Source organism: Rhineura floridana, chromosome 1 (genome assembly GCF_030035675.1).
Source record: "Rhineura floridana isolate rRhiFlo1 chromosome 1, rRhiFlo1.hap2, whole genome shotgun sequence".
Classification (NCBI taxonomy): Eukaryota; Metazoa; Chordata; class Lepidosauria; order Squamata; family Rhineuridae; genus Rhineura; species Rhineura floridana.
Window position 1 is genome coordinate 311,680,087 of NC_084480.1, and position 24,321 is coordinate 311,704,407.

At 43.2% G+C, this 24,321-nt stretch overlaps 1 pseudogene; it reads left to right on the forward strand.

Annotated features, from left to right (window-relative positions):
- The first annotated feature begins 12,526 nt into the window (after positions 1 to 12,526).
- LOC133377609 (polyhomeotic-like protein 3) lies at positions 12,527 to 13,080 on the forward strand (annotated as a pseudogene).
- The last annotated feature ends 11,241 nt before the right edge of the window (positions 13,081 to 24,321 follow it).

A 24,321-nucleotide genomic window follows, 5' to 3' on the forward strand; every position in this document is an offset into this window, starting at 1 on the left:
CCCTCCCCATGGTCAGTTTTACCTATCTTAAGCATGATTGCATGGGAGTAAATACCATTGAACTCAATAAGCATGTAAATGATCAAACCTGCCTTCCTCTTCCCCTTCCTTTGCCCCTCCCCCTCCAATCCCCTCCTTCACCCTCTCTTTCCTTCCACTCCCTCTCCCCTCCTTTTCTCCTTCCCTCTCCTCCCCCCTCCCCCATAGTCAGTTTTACCTATCCTAACCATGATTACATAGGAGTAAATCCCACTGAACTCAATAAGCATGCAAATTATCAGACCTGGTTTTCCCCTCCTTCCCCTCTCCTCTCCCTTCTTCCTCCTTCCCTGCCCACTCCAGCTGTCTCTCCCTGCCCCTTGGTCAGTTTTAGCTTTCCTAAGCATGATTGCACAGTAGTAAATCCCACTGAACTCAATAAACATGCAAATGATCAAACCTGTCCTCCTCCCCCTCCCCCTCCTCCCTGCTCCCAACCCCCTCCTCCTCCTCCCCTCCCCATCCCCTGTGGTCAGTTTCACCTATCCTAAGCATGATTGCAGGAGAGTAAATCCCACTGAACTCAATAAGCATGCAAATGATCAATCCATTCTCAGCAAACTTGAACAGGATCCCATTTCTTACCTCCTGAATTAAAAATCTGGGAAATTCACTAATAGGCAAAAAACCTTGCAGTTTAATAATGTACCTATAGCCCACAGATATTTCTACCAAACTTTAAAAAGCAGGGAAATTGGGCAGCTATAGTGAATGCACCAGGGGAGCAGGAGACCTGACCTCCTCTCTGAGATATTGGACTGCCCTACAAAGTTGTCAAAATGCAAACACAATTTGGGTTGGTCTTTCATAGTCCAATCCACTTCCTGTGTAGCTTGGAAGAATTTGATAACATGTGCATCTGAGCATATGGTGAGTGGTGGCAACACCTGTAATCAGCCCAAAGAATAGAAAGAAGACATGTGCTGTGTTGATCTTCTTTTAGCAGGGAGGAAGCAACATTATTAAGACAGTTGACATAGTTCAGATAGTCACTTTAAATATGTCTTATTTACTTTGCAATTTTAGTGAAGTTTCTTATAGGAAATCATTTTCGTTTGCTTCAATTTCTGTGAATGTGTGAAGTACAGCAACACTTTCCAAAAATTACACTAAATAAACTCCAAAAATAATTGTGGAATAATGGCACTGGCTATTCTGCAGAATGGTCTCCAGTGGACATCAGGAGTGTCTCAGTTTGCACAAGATAAAACAGTAGGAGGTGAAATATATTCTATTCCTGGGCAAGGCGGTTGAGCTGGTGGTGGCAAAGCAGTTGCAAGTGCATTTGGAGGAAGCGGATTATCTGGATCCATTTCAATCAGGCTTCAGGCCTGGACATGGGACTGAAACGGCCTTGGTCGCCTTGGTGGATGATATGAGGAGGGCGTTGGATAGGGGCGAATGCACCTTCCTTGTCCTCCTGGATCTCTCAGCAGCTTTTGCAGAGCTTGGAAAAGTTACTTTTTAAAACTACAACTCCCATCAGCCGCAGCCAGCATGGCCACTGGATTGGGCTGATGGGAGTTGTAGTTCAAAAAAGTAACTTTTCCAAGCTCTGGTACCGTTAACCAGGGTATCCTTCTGGACCACCTGAAGAGGTTAGGCATAGGGGGCACTGTATTGCAGTGGTTCCATTCCTTCCTCTCTGGTAGGTACCAGAGAGTGGCATTGGGGGATGAGGTTTCGGATCCTTGGCTTCTCACTTGTGGGGTGCCACAGGCCTCCATCCTCTCCTCGATGCTGTTCAACATCTATATAAAGCCACTGGGGGCTATCATCAGAAGATTTGGGCTGCAGTGTCACCAATATGCTGATGACATGCAGCTCTATCTCTTATTCAAATCTTCACCGAGTTCTGACCTTTAAAGCCCTATATGGTTTCGGCCCAGTCTATCTGAAGGAGCGCCTCCAACATCATCAGGGATGCCGCTCAACAAGATCAGCCTCAAAAGGCCTTCTCTCTATCCCACCAGTTAAAACAGCTAGACTGATGAGAACTAGGGAGAGGGCTTTTTTCAATTGTGCCCCCCACTTTGTGGAATTCCCTCCCAAATGATCTTCGCCATGCCCCCTCCATGATGAGCTTCCGCCGGGCCTTGAAGACCTGGCTCTTCAGGCAGACTTTTGAGGAGGGTTAGGTTTTATTATTATTGTTGAGATTTTTAATGTTTTAATGTATTTGTATGTTTTTATTTTGTATGTCGCCCAGAGTGGCTGGACAGCCAGCCAGATGGGCAACTAATAAATTTAATAAATAAATAAAATAAATAAATATTCTAGCAAAATTCTAGGTGTGCTCTATGTTTTTAATTGACTGTGCCCACCTTGCCTTAAATGAAGTGGTTTAAGCATAGCAGGTTGAAAACATTCATCTTGGGCAGGCTAAGTTTGTTTTTTCCAACAGCTAGAGTCATTCCTGAAGTAGCAACATATTGTAATCAGTCTGATTTTACATCAAACTGCAGTTTCAGATTCAACTGCTAATGCACCCAAAATAGAAACACAAAATGCTGTCTTCACCATCATATGACACTGACCAATAAAAAGGCTTTGAAATTAATAAAAATAAATTTGACACAGGTTTCTAGGATGAATAATGAGAGAAATATTTTTTCCAGTAAACAATATTAACACAGGAATGAAGCAAAGTAAGAAGAACACCAACAAACATACAAAAATATCATTGTCCATCTTTGGAGATGGCAGGTATTTCCACCACTCACCATATGCTCAGAGGCACATGTTCACAAATTCTTGCAAGCTACACAGGAAGTGGATTGGACTGTGAAAGACCAACCCAAATGGTGTTTGCATTTTGACAACTTTGTAGGGCAGTCCAATATCTCAGAGAGGAGGTCAGTTCTCCTGCTCCCCTGGTGCATTCACTGTAGCTGCCCAATTTCCCTGCTTTTTAACGTTTGATAGAAATATCTGTGGGCTATAGGTACATTCTTAAATTGCAAGGTTTTTTGCCTATTAGTGAATTTGGTTAAAGAGTGGCAAAAAGTATTAGGAGACCCCTATTCCCCTAACACAGCTACATCTCCCAGAGTGATTTAACAATCACTCAATTTCCCCTAACAACTCTTTTATTTGCATCTCCTTTTTTCAGTAAGTCTAGACCTCATAGAAAGAAAGTTAGGAAGCAGAATCTGCATGTACCTTTCTAAGTGATTTCTGTGAAATCAGCCAGCCTGGCTACTCCTGCCTGTCAGCATTTTTTACCCAATGAGTGAAGTCAGAGCTGTGATTGATAAGTGAATTGTTTGGCAATACAAATCTCTGGGGTCCTAAAGAGTTTCTTGTTTCTACTCCCCTTTAGTTTTCTTTTCTTATTTTCTAGTAGTCCTTGGAATCTCTGTAGTCTGCTCTTTCTTTTTCTCTAACAACTAGGATGATATCAGGTACTCCCTAGAAGTGGGGTCCTCTTTTTGGATCAGCGGGCACATTTCAAATTCTGAGAAAGTGCTATGGTTGGATGTTAAAGAATCCCCTCTCCAAATGGCAAATACAAAATGTGAAAACTTTGCCAAAGCATGTTGCCTGCTGTCCAGGTACTCATTAAAAATCTACTACATTACATTATTACAGTACACTGTATACATGCCTCCTTCAGAAGTAAGTCTCTTTGTGTTTAATGTGGCTTACACCCAAGCTAGTGGGTACAGAAAAGCAGCCCAGACTTTGGTTTAGGATTGGTTTTGGGGAAAACAAGGTTCTTGTGCCTTTAACAACTATATCTCCACAATCAGGGCCCAGTGCGGCATAGCTGACTTCCCATCGTAAACATGAGGTTGGCTCATTGGGGGGTGGGGGAGCATCAAACACTATACTATCTCTAATTTTGTGTTATAACATGCCCATGACAGCTATGTTGTGTTATGTCAGAACCCCATGGCAGCAATTTTGTGACAGGTGCCCTCAGCACTCTCTCAAAATTTGAAATGTCCCCTGGTCCCAAAATGTCAGCAACCCTGACACATGATACTGATGAAGCAGTGTCCTCTCTCTGAATTGGCTTTGCTTATCCTTTATAATGTTGCAATGTAGTGTTCGTTAAGTAGTGCTATGATCAGGCCCAGCACCAGAGGGTGGCCAGGTTTGGCCTTGGCCGAGGACCCCTGTGGCCCAGAGGGCCCCTTGCAGGGCCCCTCCTTAGGTGGGAAGGTGGCACCCTATTCAATGATCTGCTGCAGCATCAGTTTCTGCAACCTGACCCTGCATGGATTGCAGAGAGAGAGCTCCCAGACATCCCCCCAGTGCAGACAGCATGGTCTTCAATAAGCCAGCATCATACCCCACCTCCCTCTCCAATCAATGTGAATGCTGTGTATGCTGTGTATGCTGTGCATGCATTCCTGACATCACCCAAGATAGTGGTGGGGGCTTCCCTAAGGGGTTCATGCCCCCACCGTCATCTTGGTTGATGGCAGGCATGTATGCTACTCATGCATGTCATTCACATGACACAAGAGGTAGGTGGGGCCCATGAGCAGGCTTATTAGCCCCTTGCCACCTATATGGGGTGTGTGTTGGGCTATGGCACTGCGGGCCAGGGGCAGGCTGGTGCCCAAGGGCCCAGTCATGCCTGGTGCTGGCCTTGTCCATGATCCCTGATTGACTGGCTTGGGATCACACCTGGAGGGAGATGTCATAACCAGAACAGACACCAAAGGAGCAAGGGAGAGGGAGATCAGTAACATAAATTGCTAGCAAATGGGCTTGGGGAAAAAGATGTGAACATTCATATTTTGGGAGGTTCTATTTGCAACCTTCCTAAATCACAACTGGTGAACACTGAGTGCAGCCCTAACTTAAGAGCTCAAATGCCCTTAAAAAAACACAGGTGACAGCAAAACCATTCTCCACATTCAAGGAGAAAAAATGCAGATGGAAATCACTGCTTAAGAAGGACCAACTGGTAGTTTAGTACGAATGGCCCGATTAAAAGCAGCTATCTCCAAAGTAGTAAACCTAATCACATGTGTTGCTATTTCATGGTGTTCAGTGCAGAAATCCATTACAGCAGTCCAATTTGTGCTGCCCTGCAATTCATCTTTTTTTATTAAGCGTGCTCGTCTATTTACATTACAGAAATAAAAATGTCTCCTTTTGCAATTGCATGCAATAATTTGGAGGCAATGCCATGGGGCAGCGCAGTCAATAACCCACCCAAATGACATTACTATGCAGCCATTGTAGATGGACAAAGAGTATACCATGATAGCGTTTATGCCAGTTTCAACTTTTAAGAGAGAGAGAGAGAGAGAAAGAGAGAGAGATGATTATCAGGCCCGTCAAAAATTATTCTGAGTTCCATTTGTTAGGGCAGTTAAAAGATTTTGTTTCCCAGTGTTGAAAAATTGACTCAAATCTCAGCCTATTCTGTCATCAGAATTTGCTGCTACAGAATTTATCGACACAGTTTGAGGTCTACTAAGGCAGGCTCCTCCTCCGAGCTAAATACAGTGGCCTACTAGGGGATCAATAAATCTCCTGCGCAAGTTGCCTATCTGGTACTGCAGAAGCAAGCACTTGGCCAACCACAATACATAGCCCCTAAGGACTGGGGGGTCAGTAAGTTCAGATTTTAATGTGAACTTATCTAGGTCCTGTCTGCACTATAAATTTACAGCAGTATCATACCACTTTAAACAGTCATGGCTTCCTTCAAAGAATCCTGGGAACTGTAGTTTGTGTAGAGTGCTGAGACCCCTATTTCTCTCACAGAGCTACAATTCTCAGAGTGGCTGAACAATCAATCCTCTTCCCAGGAAACTCTGGAAATGATTTCAGGATGTTAGAGTGGACATTCCCAGTCCAACCTGGTGATGCCGGGGATTGAACCTAGGACCTTCTGCATGCAAAGTAGATGCTCTACCACTGAGCTATGGCCCTAAGTTAAGCTTTAAATGTTCAGAAATCCTGACTGTTCAGCACTGTTTGTACATTTAAACATAATAGTAGACTAAGGGCATTGAATAAATTCACTAATAGGCAAAAAAAACCTTGCAGTTTAAGAAAGTACCTATAGCCAATAAATATTTCTATCGAACTTTAGAAAGTTTGGTAGTCTTGGAAGTCTTGAAAGTTTGGAAAGTCTTGGAAGAATTTGGTAACATGGTAACATTTTTTTTTTGCCTGTTAGTGAATTTCTCTGCTTTTTAATCTGAGAGGTAAGAAATGGAATCCTGTGCAAGTCTGCTGAGTAAGGATTGATCATTTGCATGCTTATTGCATTCAGTGGGATTTACTGCCCTGCAATCATGTTTAGGATAGGTGAAACTGACCACAGAGGAGGAGGAGGGAGGGGGAGGGGAGGAGGAGAGAGAGGAGCAGGCAGAAGAGGAGGGGAGGAGGAGGGCAGGTTTAATCATTTGCATGCTTATTGAGTTCAATGTGATTTACTCCTGTGCAATCATGCTTAAGATATTATTATTATTATTATTATTATTATTATTATTATTATTATTATTATTATTTAAGCCATTTCTATATTGCTTAATATATATAAAAATCTCTAAGCGGTGTACAGAAGATAAAACAGCAAATATTGTAAATATATACAATAAAACCACAATACAAATGCATACACAATACAAATTAACAAATAAATATTAAAACAATTGCCTTGCACTATAATATTATTATAATATTATTCGGTCAATGACCAGCATTTTTGGCACATATAAAAGTACAAGCATACAAAAATAGACTTTGCCCGAACCAGATACCAGATAATAATAAAATTATAACAGGGATTAAAATGATTGGACCAAGCTCTTTCTGCGAGCCATGGCCGCAACACAGAATCTCGCAACCATATCCGAGATGAATGGATCTCGGTCTTCAAGTAAGACATATATCTTATTTTTCGTCAAGGATTCTAGATCTTTTACAAAGGCAGGGATAAATAAACAAGGTACGGAGATCTGAGTAAAGGGAGCAATGTAGTATAACATGCTCCACGACTTCCACCGCTCCAGAATCACAGATACAGAGCCTATCTAAACCACAATACAAATGCATACATAATACAAATTAACAAATAAATATTAAAACAATTGCCTTGCACTTCTCCACTGAACATATCTCAACCTCCTGGTTCTCACCTAAGACTCCACGCATCCACCCTGGCTCTCACCCAGAGAGGGGCAGAGGAGGGGGAGGAAGGGTCAGGTATGGAGGAAGGGGAGGGGGAAGTTAGGTGGGTGGGTGGAAACGTGCAGAGGGAAAGCCCCTTTCCTTACTCAAAGGAAAACATTGTTAACTATCATTATTTTTTGAGGTTTCCCCCACCTTTTTATTCTACAGCAGACACATGTAGTCTCCCACCCAAATTTAAACCAAATTTGTCCCTGGCCACTCCACACCAGTCATTTATTCCACTTTAAACAGTCATGGCTTCACCCCAAAAATCCTGGGAAGTGTAGCTTGTGACAGGTGCTGAGAGTTGCTAGGAGACGCCCTATTCCCCTCACAGAGTTACAGTCACCAGAATTCTCTGGGAAGAGGGGCTGACTGTTAAACCACTCTGGCCACTGAAGCTCTCTGAGGGGAATAAAAGTCTCCTCTCAGCATCTTTCACAAACTACACTTCCCAGGATTCTTTGGGGGGAAGGCCATGACTGTTAAAAGAGGAATAAATGTCTGGCATGGGTGTCGCCCCCTGATTAGCCAAGCCAAACAGCTGTTAGTATGGCTTTTAGAACACTGACAGTTGGTTCTTACTAAGCATGCTTGTCTTATCATAGACTCCAATGTTAATGTTCTTAAATTAATTAAAAATCAGCCAGACATTTTTTTTAACTTTTAAACTACAGAAGATGAAGGTCAGAAAATGGGTCATGGTCAGTAATAGGATTACAGGCATTCTGTGAACATGGCTGAATTTTAGTTAATTTCAACAAATTATGAGACCTCTGCCAAAAAAAGTCCAAAAGGGGTCTGGATTATTTTACTCCTGTTGTAGACTTTGAACTGTAGATTCTCTCTGAGTGTTTTGTATATTGCCATGAAAACTTAGAGGGTTGTTAAGCAAGCGTTTCTGAGTTCAGGACTATAAACTTTGTAAGATTTTGTTTTGAAATGAACTTATGGGAAGCAGGAGAATGGCATGGGGGGAATTTTCAATTTAGCATGGTGAAATGTGAAAAATCCAAGAGTGAAACATGTCTGAAATGAAATCCCCTCTGGTGAAATAGGAGGCTTTTTGGTGATTTGTGGAGAGGATAAAATGTGGGCAAAATTGGGGGAGAGGAGTTTACCAGTCCTGGCAGGCAGAGTTTATGGCTGCCACTTCCACCCTCCCCCCCAAAAAAAAATGTTTCCTGAGTATAAAACAACATCATCATATACTGTCATCCCCAAATGGCATCTAGTGGCATAATGGTGGTCACCATTGGCTTGCTGTCTCTGCTGTGGAACTGCTGTCAGGAGCAGTACTGAAAACAAGTGAATGGTTTCATTTTGCCCTAAGGACCGCCTCCCCCCCAATTCTGAGCTGAAGTTTCTCAAATAGGAAATATCAGCTCAGATCCAAATATGATGCATAAATTATGTTGCTCTGTCAGAGCTGCCAGACACGTCCCAGATGCTTTGTTGAACTTCCCATGTGATACATCTCTCCCAAATGAAAGTACTCTTAGTTTATCTAAATTATCATTTGCTATTTTTATCTCATATTCTGTGATATGGTTCTATGATTCTATCTCCCACCCCTGCAGTCTGCAAAGTAGATGTACCATAAGATACTGTTCTGTTTAAGGAAACCCATCAGTGTTCTCCTTGGAAATCACTATATTTCATTCAGGGATAGGTGACTTCATCTGTTTCCAGTCCATGTCACTTTCATATCCCTTCACCCATAAGTCTGTGGGTGTCTCTCCCCTGTTACCATGGGGGAGAACCATAGCTCAGTGGCAGAGCATCGCCTTTGCATATAGAAGGTCCCAGGTTCAATCCCCGGCATCTTCAGGAACCGCTGGGACAGACTTCTACCTGAAACCCCAGAGAGCTGCTGCAAGACAGTGTAGAAAATACTGAGGTAGATGGATGAGTGGTCTGACTTAGTGGAAGGCAGCTTCTTCCATTTGCAGGGGGAGGGCCATAGCTCAGTGGCAGAGCATCTGATTTGCATGTAGACAGTCCCAGGTTCAATCCCTGGCATCTGCAGATAGGACTAGGAGAGACACCTGCCTGAAAATCCTGGAGAGCTGCTGCCAGTCAATATAGACAATGCTGAACTAGGTAGATTCAGAGCTTGGAGAAGTTACTTTTTTGAACTACAACTCCCATCAGCCCCAGCCAGCATGGCCACTGGATTGGGCTGATGAGAGTTGTAGTTCAAAAAAGTAACTTTTCCAAGCTCTGACGGTCTGTATAAGGCAGCTTCTTATGTTAATGGGTGAGGTTCTTTTCCCAAAGTGTGAAAATTCACATTTGAATTCTAAATACGTTTTCTCTCAAAATACACATTTTAAAAAATATGTTCTCTCAAAATAGGCATTTTAACTATATTTGGATACATTTTTTTCCAGCTGGCAATTGCGTCAACCATTTGGGAAATACAAAAGCTGCTGAGTAGCTAGGCTGTAGTGCACCCATTAATTTGGGAGGCATGGACTAGGTTGAGAGCCAGTATGGGGTAGTGGTTAGAGTGTTGGAGTACAACCTGGGAGACCAGGGTTCAAATCCCCACACAGCCATGAAGCTCACTGGGTGACCTTGGGCCAGTCGCTGCCTCTCAGCCTCAGAGGAAGGCAATAGTAAACCACCTCTGAATACCGCTTACCACGAAAACCCTGTTCATGGGGTCACCATAAGTCGGGATCAACTTGAAGGCAGTCCATTGCCATTGGACTAGGTTAATTCATACCAGAACTGATATAGATCAAATTCCACAGGCAATCCTGTCTTCAGTCCCACAGAATTAGGATGTGTGTCAAGGATATCTGCCCTTCTTATGAGCTTTTTGTCTTTTATAGCAATGGCAGCCTCAGATCACTGTCTTGTGACAAGAAACGGTTGTCAATGAGATTATCCTTTCTCTGTTTCTCCTTTGGTGAAATTCAAGAAGTCATTCTTCCCTGTACTACATGATGATATTTACCTATTCTCGAGGTATATAGTACTGTAGCATGCCACCCCAATCTCTGAGCGGTGAGATTTCCAGGGGTCCCTGCTCTTGCCCAGGGTTTGGTTTCCTTGGGAAGAAGGTCAGTGGAGACTGTGGTGTCTTTATGAAATATGGTTTGTTTATTTACATGCATTCCAACCTGAGCTTAGGATGGAGGGGTTCAAGGCATCAGCAGTCCAATATCCAGCTTTTCCATCAGGGTTACAGGAGGCACCACAAAGCCATGGTGCAGAGAGCTAGTCTCTCTGCCTGCCTCCAGTTCCCAGACTTTCTCAGACACAACTCAACACACAAGCCTCTCCTCAGTCCCAGGAAAAAAGGGGCACTCTTCTGAAGAGTTTCAATGACAAAAGGATCTCCCTGGCCCATTCCTCAGTTGATGGGCACCTGATAGACCCATTAACCCACCTGGCCACTCTATTAAATTAGCAAAAGAAACTCATCTGACTGGCAGAGCAAGTTTCTCAACCCCCAGGCGCAAGTCTCCAGATCAGAGGCTGGAAGGGGACTCATAGGAATTATCCATCTCAACCCCCAAACTCACAACACTACCTTCCCATTTGAAGGAGCTGATCTCGTTAGGTATCTATGGCAAAGAAAAGCCCTTCAGCAATGAACGCTGCTTGCACGCCAGCAAATCCCTTCTGCAGTTTGAATAAGCATCAGTACACAAGCAAATGGCACCAGTACATATTACAAAGAGGTGACGCTGCTGATGGGTTTGTAAAAAAATAACCTTGCTTTTGCTGATATGCCTGCTTGGGACATTGTGATATTGCATGCTTGGGACAATTATCCTGAAAACAATGTGTCCTATGGTATTAATCTCTTCCAAGAGAGGTGTGACAAGTCCCATCACTATATGGCAGGGGTAGCCAGTATGGTGCCCTCCAGATATTCTTGGACTACAACTCCAATAAGCCCTGACCATTGGCCATGGCTGCTAGCCAGCCTTCCTTTATTGTTGCAAGACAGAAAAGGGGGAGGGTGCTTGGAATGCTCCTTGTAGTTCAAAATGGGAACAATCACCCCTTGCAGCGGAACTTGCAATGGGAACTCAAAATGATGCCAAAGTCAAGGGAGCCCCAAGGCACTCCAACATTCTTCAAGACATGTCTGAAAGAAAAAATGCTGCCATGCCATGGAAGTAGTGGTTTGCACAAGAATAATTCAGAGTACCCTGTGGTTCACATCAGACTATCTCAGATGACTGAGCATAGTTTTAAATATCCCATAGTTGACATCAGATGATGTTTGAATGGGCACGGTGGGCCCAGAAAGGCCTTACTGGCCAAATAGAGAGACTTGGAGGACTTAGCTAGGCTGCAGAATTAGAAAAAAGCAATGGAAGATAAAGCTATCAATGGTTACTAGCCATGATGACTATGTTTTACCTCCACTGTTGAAGGCAGTATGCCTCTGAATGGCCATTGCTGCGAATCTGGGATGGGGTGAGTGCTGCTGCGCTCAGCTCCTGCTTGTGAGCTTCCCAGAGGCATCTGACTGGCCCCTGTGAGAATAAGATGCTGCACTAGACGGGTCATTGACCTGATCCAGAATTCTTAAGTTATTATGTGGTTCCCCACCACTATTTTACAGGCTTGATCTTGAACTAGCTGGAAGAGCACAGCCTCCAACCACATGCTCAGGAATGGCACCATTTTCATGTGCAAGCAGATTGGCAGGGCCTCAGTTCATGGATGAGGCAGTGAGTCTGGTAAGGGAGATTTAGATTTGTGGTAATGATTGTTATTTAATAGAAGGCGGCAGTGCCACAAACATATCAGCATGTTTATTATGTGCTGTTGCTGGTTAGCATTTGTCTCAACTCTAGCTTGAGAGGATTTGAGGTCTGACAAGAGAACTCAGCCACAAATTCCATGCTTCATACTCCTATTATGCATTCTGCTCAACAAAGCACATTTTGTAATGAGGTCTTAGCACCAAACAGATGCATTTGAAAGGATATTGTTGACATTGTTCCTGTGAAATTACTGGGTATATTCAGCTCACTACTAATGCCCTTGACCTTTTGAACATATCCACTGATAGCTGGATGCTGATAGCTACTCGGCACTGTTACATACAAATGAAAGAGGAAGGCTGAGGCATATCTGTACCTGCAATTTACATACAAATGAGTACCTTTAAAGACACAGAAACAAATTCACAGCTTGGACCAATATGATACCTATCAAAAGAAGCCTCTTGAAAACTTATTCTTTTAACATATATTTCTCATGCAACGACTTCTTCCATGTGGTGCTTCCCTGCGAGGGAGGCGAGAACATGGTGGAAACGTAGTGAACGATACGTACGCCGAGCGGGTAGAAGAATCATTTCACAGCAATGGAAAGTGAACCAAGCACGACAACATGTTCTACGTGCACAACAACCATCACCACCACATCTTCCCTGTCCCGTACACAGCCACCTCAGATATCTGTTTATAGTGGTGCGGATCGGCATGCTGTGCAGGTTATGCAGCAGGCCTTGCATCGTCCCCCTAGCTCAGCAGCACAGTACCTTCAGCAGATGTAAACAGCTCAACAGCAGCATCTAGTGTTCCAAACTGCTGCTTTGCAACAGCAGCATTTGAGTAGCACTCAGTTCCAGAGCCTGGCCAGCGTCCCACAGGCAAACCTGTCAGGTGGGAGGCAGTGCGCATCCACCAATGGCAGTGTCACTCAGCAGTCAAGCATGTCAGAGACCTCGATTAATCTCTCTGCTTCTCCTACAAGCTAATAAGCCGTTCACAGACCTCCAACACTAGTAGCAGCAGTCTTACCCAACAGACCATGCTGTTAGGGAGCACCTCTCCTACTCTGACTGCAAGCCAGGCTCACATGTACCTCCGAGCTGAAATGCTATGGGCAATACAGAGTCTGTCCCACTTGAAGTAGCGATGCGCATCAGCTTTAGTAGCAGCAGTAGCAACTGCACCCCAGGCATCCCTCCACTGGGTCAGTTGTATGTGAAGACTTCATGCATGAAAAGTATTGAACTAGAACAAGCCACCCAGTTCTGCCATTACATTTACTGGATATCCAAGGAAAAGACCATCCCAGGCGGGAACATTGTCACTGGCCACCGGCCACCGTGAGTCCTGTAGTCCTTCTCAGACCGGCTGTTGCAGCAGCACAAGGACAACTGTGCTCAGACACAAAATCTACCTCTGATCTGGAACAGCGACAGGAGACCCACTTTTAATACAACCTCGCCTTTACTCCCCATTTATTTATTTTATTTTATTTAGTTAACTATGTGAATGTAGTTAATTAAAATTAACTGTGACATTTGTTGTTTTATTGCTGCTGTTGTATCATTGTATTATGAAATTGTTTTTGTAATTGTTTGCTTTTGTTGTAAGCCACTATGAGCACAATTTTTTTTTGTAAGTCACTTTGAGTTCCATTTTGCGGGAAACACGACTAATAAATAAATAAATAAAATACAAACCCCTCTCCAAAAGCATATACTGCTGATATGTATAGTCCATTGAATTAGTCTGCACTGAGTATGACACTTAGATAGTTACAACTATTTATCCGTCTATCTTAGCTCATAAGGGAAGGGCTGTAGCCCAGTGGTAGAGCATCTGCCATGCACGCAGAAGACCTCAAGTTCAATCCCTGGCATCTCCAGGTAGGGCTAGGAATGCCCCCTGCCTCAAACCCTGGAGAGCCACTGCCAGTCAGGGTGAATAATGCTGAGCTCAATGGACCAATGGTCTGACTTGTTATAAGGCAGCTTACTAGGTTCTGTGCATATATTGCGAGCACAAGAGAGCACAAATGGAAAACCAAACAAGAACCTCATAGGAACATAGGAAGCTGCCATATACCAAGTCAGACCATTGGTTCATCGGTGTTGTCGACACTGACTGACAGTGGCTCTCCATGGTTTCAGACCAGAGGTCTTTCCCAGCTATAGCGCTTCCCCTATAACACTAAGATATCATGTAATACTTCGAGATGCCTTAAGACTATACTAATATATAAAAAGGGTAGCCAAATGGATTCAAAAGTTTGACTTCATTCCCTTGCACACTTAACTGGAGAATTTATTATTATTATTATTATTATTATTATTATTATTATTATTATTATTATTTACATTTGCATACTGCCCCATAGCCAAAGTTCTCTGGGCAGTTTACAACAATTAAAAACATTTTAATCTCACTTAATTTAGAGAAGTGTCCTGTCTGAAGTCGAAGGACTAAGTTTCAGACTGTGGTTTTTTCCTCTTTTTATTAAAGTTATAGCTACATCTAAAGATACAACTGCCTCATTAACCTAACTATGCTTGCTAGGAATTTTTGCCCTAAACTAACACTGACTAAGCATGCTATCGTGGCACTAAGACATTGACTCAGCAACTGGGTTCCCCCCTGAGTCCCCTTAAGCAGGCTTGGATCACGTGTGCACACACAGGCTCCTCCTCAGCTCAGCCTGTTGAGTTTCCCACTTCCAATGTCTTTGAGAGCGGGGCATAGGTGCTTTGACCTCAACTTCTGTTTCCAACAGAGAGGGGCTGCTAACTGACAGTTTGGGCAGGGGAAGCTGGGCAGCGCTCAGTTGGAAACGTTTGACCTGCAAGGTTGAATCTCTGATGGCAGCAGCTCTTCCACATGGGGGCAGGAGCTGTGGGGCTGAGCTGTCCAAGATGGGGGCTGGGACACCCTGTGAGTCCCTCCTGCTATCTGCCCCCGCCCCAGGTTCCCAGTTCAAATCCTCATCCTGTTTCACCCTCGTCTATTTGCCCTCTCCCTGCTTGGCTCACGACAAGAAGTCTGCAATCTTTCAAATGTTATATAACCATTCTTCAATAGCGGGAATTCTTCAGTGAGGGTTGGTGTCCATTGGGACTGGTAAGGTGGAAGGCAAAGGAATCAAAAGGAAATAGAGCCAGACCCAATGGCAGGCAAAGCCAACTAACTGTAGTTTTGTCCCCCTCCTCCTCCATTCTAAGGTCTCGAAGGGCCACACTGAGACTTGGGAGGAGTGCCACTCCTAGGATTAGGTATACGCAAGAAGACAGGCAGATGGGGTCTGGCTGAGGGCAGACTGAGGCTGGTGCAGCAGTGCCCATTCCCTCTAATGGACCAACCTCCACTGGAATTCTTGGAGAACTCCATTTGGAAGCTTTCAAAATTTTAGCCACCATTAGAAGCTTCAATCTTAAACGTTGATATATAGAGCTGTTTTTATAAACTGGAAGGATATATATTTGTTAAAGGAAATTTCATAGCTTGTCATCAACTTCCATGCATAACTACTTTCTCCCCCCCAAATATCCATCCATATTTTTCCTACTGTGAGAAAATGGTGGCAGCGATCCACATGCAAATCCTTTTTACTCCACAATGCCCCTGAGATAGGACTCTACATGATCCCCATAGTCACCAGAATGATCACCTATATGCTCTAAGTGTGCATGACATGAGTCCAGAACTTTAGAGTTATAAGCTCCCTGCTGGGGATCTATGTACAGGTGCTGATGCACTGTGCGTGCCTGCACAATTATACCATATTCTATCCCAGTGTGGCAAAGTAGGTGGGGCAGGAGGTGATGGGCGATGGTTTATTTTTTTCCCCTCACCATTGAAGTGAATATGAAGATTTTCCCTTACTACAGCTTTGTGGTTGGTATAAAGTTCCACCATCATTTGTAACATGTTCAACTTCTGAAAGGACGTAGGATTTTGTGCAAACTTGCTATTCCCCTGTCCTGCCTACAACTGCACCCCTTTTTTGACTGCTACACCAAAAGAGTTGCATCAGCATCACATGATGCTGGAGAATCCATGTAGCTGTATCAGTGTATCTCATGTGGTGGCAATCAATCACACATTCCACGGGCATAGTAGTATTTCTACCATATAAACCCTCAGCCAGTACATATCAAGTAAAATATTGTGTCATTAATTTATCTAAAGCAGGAGTGGCTAACCTATAACCCTCTATATGTTGTTGGACTGTCATCATCCTTGCCTCTTGGCTATGCTAGCTGGAGCTGATGGGAGTTGATTCTCCATCTCTGATCTAAAGTCAGCATTTTCTTTGACTTACATCCATGGATCTCCCTAACCTGTGAATAATCCAGCTGCATTTATTTCCTGACAGAGCAAAGCTTTCATTAAATATAAAGGAAATTAACAATGACATTTCAGGACTCAATAATTTTAAAAATTTTATCCCAGGCAGATAATGTTGCTAGTATGAAAGGATTATTATGCAAGTTTGAACAAGATTTAAATGATCTTCTATGTAGAACCAAGAGGAACTGGGGAGATTTTTTGCTACAGCATTCACCATCATGGTTTATTCCAATCAACTGTTATTTTTTTAAAAAAAAATGGATTTCAAACAGGTGGCAAAATAAGCAGTCGAAACACTAGGGAAATCATAAGGCTTCTGCAATGTCACTTGTGAAACTCTTGATCATTTTTTGTCAGAAAATATTATGTAATTTTTTATTTTCTGCCAGGCCTTCACTATAGAGGCGTTATTAAACACAAACAAGAATAATATTCATCCCCAGTGCTGTTGTTTTCCCCATGCAAGAAATACATATATTGGATTGCTTATTCAAGCTATGATGGCAATGCATTCACAAGTGATACATAATCCTACATCCCTTCCTCTCTCTTTAGATACTCCCATCATTAATCAGACCTTCTTTAACCACCTACTTAACTAGTGTGGAATGGGAACATGCTCAGTTCATGCCAGATAGGGCATAGGGTGTGGGGGGCCCTCTAGGCCCATTTCTGGTACCTCATGTGAAATTAGGGTGAATGGCAAGGAAGGTCTAGGTAGCTAACATGGTGCCCTCCTGATGTTGTTGAACTCCAAGTCCCATCAGCCCCAGCCAGCCAGAGCTTGGAAAAGTTACTTTTTTGAACTACAACTCCCATTAGCCCAATCCAGTGGCCATGCTGGCTGGGGCTGATTGGAGTTGTAGTTCAAAAAAGTAACTTTTCCAAGCTCTGGCCATGGCCTCTAGTCATAAGAACATAAGAACATAAGAAGAGCCTGCTGGATCAGGCCAGTGGCCCATCTAGTCCAGCATCCTGTTCTCACAGTGGCCAACCAGGTGCCTGGGGGAAGCCCGCAAGCAGGATCCGAGTGCAAGAACACTCTCCCCTCCTGAGGCTTCCGGCAACTGGTTTTCAGAAGCATGCTGCCTCTGACTAGGGTGGCAGAGCACAGCCATCATGGCTAGTAGCCATTGATAGCCCTGTCCTCCATGAATTTGTCTAATCTCCTTTTAAAGCCATCCAAGCTGGTGGCCATTACTGCATCTTGTGGGAGCAAATTCCATAGTTTAACTATGCACTGAGTAAAGAAGTACTTCCTTTTGTCTGTCCTGAATCTTCCAACATTCAGCTTCTTTGAATGTCCACGAGTTCTAGTATTATGAGAGAGGGAGAAGAACTTTTCTCTATCCACTTTCTCAATGCCATGCATCATTTTATACACTTCTATCATGTCTCCTCTGACCCGCCTTTTCTCTAAACTAAAAAGCCCCTAATGCTGAAACCTTTCCTCGTAAGGGAGTCGCTCCATCCCCTTGATCATTCTGGTTGCCCTCTTCTGAACCTTTTCCAACTCTATAATATCCTTTTTGAGATGAGGCGACCAGAACTGTACACAGTATTCCAAATGCGGCCGCACCATAGATTTATACAACGGCATTATGATATCGGCTGTTTTATTTTCAATACCTTTCCTAATTATTGCTAGCATGGAATTTGCCTTTTTCACAACTGCCGCACACTGGGTCGACATTTTCATCGTGCTGTCCACTACAACCCCGAGGTCTCTCTCCTGGTCGGTCACCGCCAGTTCAGACCCCATGAGCGTATATGTGAAATTCAGATTTTTTGCTCCAATATGCATAATTTTACACTTGTTTATATTGAATTGCATTTGCCATTTTTCCGCCCATTCACTCAGTTTGGAGAGGTCTTTTTGGAGCTCTTTGCAATCCCTTTTTATTTTAACAACCCTGAACAATTTAGTGTCATCAGCAAACTTGGCCACTTCACTGCTCACTCCTAATTCTAGGTCATTAATGAACAAGTTGAAAAGTACAGGTCCCAATACCGATCCTTGAGGGACTCCACTTTCTACAGCCCTCCATTGGGAGAACTGTCCGTTTATTCCTACTCTCTGCTTTCTGCTTCTTAACCAATTCCTTATCCACAAGAGGACCTCTCCTCTTATTCCATGACTGCTAAGCTTCCTCAGAAGCCTTTGGTGAGGTACCTTGTCAAACGCTTTTTGAAAGTCTAAGTACACTATGTCCACTGGATCACCTTTATCTATATGCTTGTTGACACTCTCAAAGAATTCTAATAGGTTACTGAGACAGGACTTTCCCTTGCAGAAGCCATGCTGGCTCTGCTTCAGCAAGGCTTGTTCTTCTATGTGCTTAGTTAATCTAGCTTTAATCATACTTTCTACCAGTTTTCCAGGGACAGAAGTTAAGCTAACTGGCCTGTAATTTCCGGGATCCCCTCTGGATCCCTTTTTGAAGATTGGCGTTACATTTGCCACTTTCCAGTCCTCAGGCACGGAGGAGGACCCAAGGGACAAGTTACATATTTTAGTTAGCAGATCAGCAATTTCACATTTGAATTCTTTGAGAACTCTTGGGTGGATGCCATCCGGGCCCGGTGATTTGTCAGTTTTTATATTGTCCATTAAGCTTAGAACTTCCTCTCTCATTACCACTATTTGTCTCAGTCCCTCAGAATCCCTTCCTGCAAATGTTAGTTCAGGTTCAGGGATCTGCCCTATATCTTCCACTGTGAAGACAGTATGATTGGAGGTGGAATCCAACAACATCTGTAAGGCACCATGTTAGCTTTGTTCATGCTGGAAGAGGTGAACATTATGAGAAAAGACCTGGTCTCCTTTGAGATGCCATGAAGGGGCTTTGACTAGGGATGGACAAACTGTTCATCCTGAAAATGATTTGGGCCACTCGAGCAGCCCCCTCAGACAATGAAGCACATCAAGAGGGGTTTCAGTGTTCATTCAAGCCATTTGAGGGTAAGTAATTCTTGCTCCCAGGTGAGCAATTTCACCCATCTATCCTCTGCTCCACCCACAGGTTGATTCCTTTAGCTACAACTCCTACAATCCCTGATTACTGGCATTTTTGCCAGTTATGCTGGGATTTGTAGTCCCAGAGTCCCAAGTGGGAAGAGTGTCAGACACTGGTTGTCTCCTTTCAAAAGGGAAAGAGGGAATGGCCAGATATACTTCTTCCATCCATGGAACCACCCAACTGCAAAAGCTGCTGCTGCCTGGTCTCCAAGATATGATTTGGTATTGGTGAGGGATGGGCTGAATGGTTGTGCATGTGCATACAACCCAACTTGTGATGGACGGCCCGCCCAAGGTGGCTTTGATTCCCATCCCAATTCTTCATGCAGGAATCAAGTCAGGGCATATGGCATTTTCCATTCCCCTGCATTCCTAGCCTAGATGGTGCATAGGGGGAACCAGTGTGCTGCCCTCCAGATGACTCAACTCCCATAATCCCTGATCGATGGCCACAAAGACTGGAGCTGATGGAAGTTGTAGTCCAAATCACCCGGAGGGCACACGTTGGCTACCCCTGGTTGTCTACTCAATTCATAACTGTTTGAATAAAACAAAGATGGATGGATCTTCCTCAGAACTGGTATAAGAAAAAATGAAGGATAGTCTGTTTTTAATGCATGGGTCAAAATAAATTAGTTCACATTCTCCTCCAGGTCTTTCCCCTCAAGATTCATTCCTTTGGACTTCTCCTGCGCCCATCCTTCTTCTCACCCACATGTATTTATTTCTGTATTGCCTATTGTAAATTGTATTGTTTTTATTGATGTATTTTTATATTGATGTATTTTTATATTTGTGTCTTTTTGTAAGCCACCTTGAGGGCCTTTTGCCCAAAAGGTGGGGTAGAAATCAACAACAACAACAACAATAATAATTCTCAGCCCCCTAGTGCACTTATTTTTGTCACTGGGTACATGGAAGGCCCTATACATCTCTTTATACTCTTCTAGCACCAGCTGGAAATTTTGATCAAGTTGTCCACCTTCCCATTGTGCGGATGATATACCTTGAGACATTGGGAGTATACTCAGCTTCTATGATACTGTACATCCACCAGTAGTGCTGAATCCTGGGCTGCAGACCTGCTTTCACACTGCAACACAAGCTACCAGTAAAAAGTGACTCCTTCCAGAATATCTTCCCAAACGGCATCACTTCCATCTTATCTGAATCTATACTAACGTTGTTATCTCATTCATTTGACTGCAGCCTACTGACACTAGTTCAGAACTGAGACTGCTGGTGAACAATTATGAACAGTAGAGTTGAGTGTCATCAGCGTACTTATGATACTCAACTTCAAACTTCCAGAATATATCTCCCAGAAGTTTCATATAAATGCTTAACAACATGGATGGCAACACTGATCTTTGTGGAACATACAATTTCTTATGATCTCCCTGACGAGGTGCGCCTGGCACCAACACTGTTATCTTTTTGGCACCAGGTCAAGACTTTCCTCTTCTCCCAGGCATTTTAGAATGTGTTTTAAATTGTTTTCATATTGTTTTAAATTTTAAAATTGTGTTTTAAATTGTTTTTAAAATAAGTGTTTTAAATTGTATATTTGTTTTAATGTTTTTGATTGCTGTAAACCGCCCAGAGAGCTTCGGCTATGGGGCGGTATACAAGTGCAATAAAATAAATAAATAAATAAATAAATGAGGCAAAGCAGCCATCCCTGATCACCACTTTCTGAGATTGTCCTAATAAAAAGGAATGGAGCCATTCCAATGCCAGATGAATGACCACCACTAGATGTTCCAAAGATGCAGTGAGATACCATGATCCAAAGTGGATTAGGTGGTGATGTGTCTCTAACAATAGCATCACTCTTTGGAATGTAACCTAAACAAACAATGCATCCCATCCCCCCCTCGATGCTATATGGATTGCAAAAACCTTTGGAGGGTTGAGCAACATTGGAACCTGTGCCATTGCACATTGGTCTGTGCTGTGCCACAGCCCGCAAGGAGACCAAAAATACACTTTTCCTCTTTATTTGCCCTACTACATCTTCATTTCCCATTAGATGGGAAACAATCAACCGAGAAAGAGCTTTATTTATCCTCTTTATTCCTTTACTCTGTCCAATACAGGAAATGTATTATTAAGCAATCAAGTATGTGCTGCAGCAATCATAAGGTGATTATATTCCAACATTACAAGTGGCAAGATGTTGCCAAGAAAAGCTTTCTCTGAAGATGCTGCAGTTATATGCAGAATATGAATTTTTATTAGGGACTGGAATATTGGAGAGAATTGGGGAATGGTCTGTTTCTTCAGTCCTATTCTCCCTTAATGAGCTACTGGGCTTTGTGGTTCTCCCATCCCTTCTACAAACTCAGCATACTCTCAGTTAGCACATCCCCATGAATATGCATAGGCAGCTGCTTTACACTGAATCAGACCATTGGCCCATCTAGATTTTTATTTTATTTCATTTTAATTTTGGTTTTTTTATTATTACATTTATATCCTGCCCTTCCTCCCAGAAGGAGCCATCAACAAAACGTCAATAAAACATCTTAAAAACTAAACATCTAAAATAAATCTTAACACCAAACCATCTTTAAAAACATATTAAAAACCAAACATCTTTTAAAAAATCACACACAAACACACATATCTTTAAAACAATTTCAACACAAATGCAGACTGGGTGGCATAAGGTCTCTACTTTAAAGGTTTGTTGAAAGTGGAAGGTCTTCAGTAGGCACCAAAAAGGTGACAGAGATGGTCTCTGCTTAATATTTAAGGGGAGGGCATTCCAAAGGGTAGATGCCACTACACTACAGGTCCATTTCCTATGTTGTGTAGAATGGACCTTTTGATGAGTTAGTATCTGCAGGAATCCCTCAACTGCAGGGCATAATGATCAACTGGGTATATAAGGGGTGAGACAATCTGTCATGTATCCTGGTCCCAAGCTGTATGGGGCTTTATACACCAAAACCAGCACATTGAACTTAGCCCAGTAGCTAACTGGCAAATAGACAAATTAATTACAGAATAATGTCTTACTAGTGATGAAAGGCATTGCAATGTGTCCAATTTATTTATTCATTTCTTACTGCAAGTTTTTATACCCTGCCTTTCCATTTAGCAAAACCCACAATTCCAACTTGAGAACCACCAACCCACAGTGCCTCTGTCTTGCTAGGATTCAGAGTCAGTTTATTGGTTCTCATCCAGCCCACCACCGAGTCCAGGCACCTGTCCAGGGCTTACATGGCCTCTCCCAATTCAGATATTACAGAGAAACAGAGCTGGGTATCATCAGTGTAATGCTGACACCTCACCTCAAATCTACTAATGATGGCTCACAACAATTTCATATAGATGTTAAACAGCATTGGTGTTGAGCCGCAGTCCTCTCACGAGGGCCTGGAGGGGGGGAGATACGAGTTTCAGGCTTCTCAGCTATCAGAGGGCTAGGATGGTCCAGAAGTTGTTGAGACTCCGCCAGACCTTGAGAGAGGAAGTAAGGAGGATTTCAGGTCAATTCCCACTGACTATGCTGTCGCAGCCGGGGAGAGCGCGCCGCCCCCAGAAATGTCACAGGAGCAGCTGGATGCTGAGCTGGAGTGGGCATTAACTCCCCCTTCACCCAGTGGCTCATGGGATGAGTCCAACCCTTCAGCCCCCCTGCCCTTGAATCTCTGGCTAAGGAGCAGGTTCCTTCGGATGAGGTGTTGGAAGCACGCCCCCCTTCACCCTGCTCTCGACGCAGGGAGAAACGGACAGGTCAAAGGCAAGAATTGCGCAGGAGCCAGAGAGTACGCTCCAAGACCATACCTATTTAAGCCTGCCGCTTCCGGGTTGGAGCTGCTGAGTCAACTTTCTTTCAACATTGCAGAGCATGCCTAGAGTGCAGTTAGGGAATTCTAGTGAGATAGCTTAGGGGTTCTATGAAGCGCACTGCTTTTGATGTTTCAATTACTTTAATAAAACACGATTTAATTGCACCTGCATCTCAGTCTCGTGGATCCCGCTCAGAACCGGACAATTGGGGACCAGATGGTACCCTGCAGCACCCCACAGCACAACTGCCAAGGAGCCAAAAGACAATAGCCTGTTCTCTGAAACCAACCCTGGAGATAGGATTGGAACCACTGTAAAAAGTGCCTCTGATATCCATCTCACCAAGTTAACTCAGAAGGATACCACTGTCAATGATATCAAAAGCCACTGAGAGATCAAGTAAGAGTAACACATTCATACTCCCCCTGAACTTCTCTCAATAAAGGTCATCCATCAGAGCGACCAAGGCTGATTCAATCCCATAACCAGGCCTTAATGCAAACTAGAATGGGTCAAGACAATCTGGTTCATCCAAGAGTACTTGCAATTGCTGCACCATAACCCTCTCAATCATCTTCCCTAAACAGGGGATATGTGTGATTAGGGTGGGCTTTTTCAGGAGCGGTTGGATCACTGCCTCTTTCAGGGTGGCCGGGACCACTTTCTCCTGCAAAGATGCATTGCAAAACATTCTAGAGCTAAGAGAACTTCCATTTGACAACATGTGGTCCCAGGATAAAGTGTATTTTTGACAGGATAAAGTGTATTTGGGGGAGATCATTGATGCCCTTTGCACTCTCTCCCTCTTTTATTAAGAATAAAAGATCAAATGGAAATAATATTGCCAGTCTATTTTAACAATCCATTTTGTTCATTATTGGACAATCAAGTTAATTAACTATTAAATATTATATAATGAATGGAGAGTCAATAAATATGCATACATTTAAGTATTTGGATCTTCTAAATTCATATTAGCAACATCAATAACAACCAATATGCAAACACTAATAATTAAAACAAGGGACACTAGGATTTCTGTTTTGAATTCCCAAAACCCCCCAATGACACCCATTTTTCCTTGAATCTATTTATACTATGGTTCAAGAGTGGTACATCAAACTTTGGGATGCAGTGAATTTAAACCAAGTATAAATCAAGATTCCCCCCCCCCCAATTTCACTTAATCCCAGATTTTGATGTATCCCTTTCTGAACC